This window comes from Octopus bimaculoides, chromosome 30, assembly GCF_046866305.1.
Source record: "Octopus bimaculoides isolate indiv1 chromosome 30, ASM4686630v1, whole genome shotgun sequence".
NCBI classification, from domain to species: domain Eukaryota; kingdom Metazoa; phylum Mollusca; class Cephalopoda; order Octopoda; family Octopodidae; genus Octopus; species Octopus bimaculoides.
Genome location: NC_142957.1, coordinates 7,120,151 through 7,122,650, shown reverse-complemented (window position 1 = coordinate 7,122,650; position 2,500 = coordinate 7,120,151).

Below are 2,500 nucleotides of genomic sequence, written 5' to 3'. Positions count from 1 at the left end.
GCCACTTTCACGTTAGTTTCACGAGCAGGCTGTTCCGTCGATCGGATCAACTGGAACCCTCGTCGTCGTAACCGACGGAGTGCCAACCTAGATGATAGAAACACATGCGTTTGCAATCCAAGAACAGGAAATATCAATCTGATGCACAAAATACCAATGTTGAGAAGTTAGACTTCTCAAAACCAGAAACGAGGAAGCTAATTCGAAGACTACAGTTCCAATCCATCACAGGAACTGTAAAAATCTTTAAAACTTTCCAGAAGTTTAGCATTTAAATATATATGAGCATGTCTAGATATGCAACTATATGCATGAGAATACATAGATAAAGCAAAACATACAAATCTGCACGTATGTATACATACATACATACATACATACATACAAACATACAAAAATATCCTGTTGTTGATGTTGAAATTCCAATGAAAGAGCCTTGGATCTAGGTTGGTACTTTCTCTATTGGTAAGAAATCTTGAAATATAACTGAACAATGACATACATGCATGCATGCATACATACATGCACACATACATACATACATGCATACATACACACATACATACCCACATACATATACATGCATACATACATACATATATACACACACACATACATACAAAGAAACAAACAAACATGGACAGGTATACGACGGAACCTTGCCAACATCAACCAGTTAACAGATCGGAATAGGCGCGCATGCATACACAGATACACACACCACACAGATACACACACGCGCATAAACGCACACCACCATCACCACCATCAGTCTCCCTCCGCTTCTCATTCCTCTTTCTCTTTATCTTCTACCAGTTCTAACCCCTTTCCTCTTCCTCGTAGTTGTCGCCTTTACCTTTCTCTAGTTCTCCTTCCTCATTTTCCCTCACACCGCCACCACCACCGCCGCCGCCGACGCCGCGGTCACACCTGTCGTCTGCTGTCCCATTTGTCGTCTGCTATCCCATTTGTCGTCTGCTATCCCATTTGTCGTCTGCTATCCCATTTGTCGTCTGCTATCCCATTTATCGGCTGCTGTCCCATTTGTCGTCTGATATCCCATTGTCTGCTGTCCCATTTGTCGTCTGCTATCCCATTTGTCGTCTGCTATCCCATTCGTCGTCTGCTGTCCCATTTGTCGTCTGCTATCCTATTTATCGGCTGCTGTCTCATTTGTCGTCTGCTGTCCCATTTGTCGGCTGCTGTCTCATTTGTCGTCTGCTATCCCATTTGTCGGCTGCTGTCTCATTTGTCGTCTGCTATCCCATTTGTGGTCTGCTGTCCCATTTGTCGTCTGCTTTCCCATTTATCGGCTGCTGTCTCATTTGTCGTCTGCTATCCCATTTGTCGTCTGCTGTCTCATTTGTCGTCTGCTATCCCATTTGTCGTCTGCTATCCCATTTGTCGTCTGCTATCCCATTTGTCGTCTGCAATCCCATTTGTCGTCTGCTATCCCATTTGTCGTCTGCTATCCCATTTGTCGTCTGCAATCCCATTTGTCGTCTGCAATCCCATTTATCGTCTGCAATCCCATTTGTCGTCTGCAATCCCATTTGTCGTCTGCTATCCCATTTTTCGTCTGCTGTCCCATTCATCGTCTGCTGTCCCATTTGTCGTCTGCTATCCCATTTGTCGGCTGCTATCCCATTTGTCGTCTGCTTCTTGAGCCATCAGACTATCACCATCGCCTTCCCCGTCGCACTCTTCTTACCCATGCTTCCTCCCCCACAATCACTTTCCCCTTCTCCACCACCGTCTTTTGCCATCGTCTGCTTTCCCCTCTCCACTATTTGTTACTCCTTTCCCCCCTCCTATTTTCCTCTCCTTTCTTTACACTATCCCCCTCCTCTTCTTTCTCTTCCCTTTTTTCCCCTTCTTTCTCTGCTTACTCTCTCTTCTCGTCTTCCGCTTCCCTCTTTCCTTCTTTTTCTGCTTACACTATCTTCCCTATTTCTTTTCCCACATCTTCCTACCCTTTTCGTCCCTCTCTTCTTCACCGCTGTCCTCGTCCGTTTTCTTTCCCCTCCATCCCGGGGTCTGGTTCCATCATCACTACCATCAACAATAACTACACAACCACCCATCCTCTTCCCCACTTTTCTTATCCTCAGTGTTATCTTTGTTACTACTACTACTACTACTACTACTACTACTACTACTACTACTACTACCACTACCGCCACCACCACCACCACTACCACCACTACTACTACTACTTTCTTTCTTTCTGTCTTTCTTTCTTTCTTTCTTTCTTTCATTCTTTCTTTTCTTTCACTTTCTCTTTCACTTTCTCTTTCACTTTCTCCTTCCTACCTAGTTCTCACAAGTGTTGCCCGTCAAATCATAAAGATCCACTACTAGTACTACTTTCTTTCTTTATTTCTTTCTTTCTTTCCTTTCACTTTCTCCTTCCTACCTAGTTCTACCTCTTTATCATCGTCGTTTTGTTTTTTCTTTCTCCCTCTGCTTCCACAACCCCCTTTCCTCCGCTTCTCTCCTC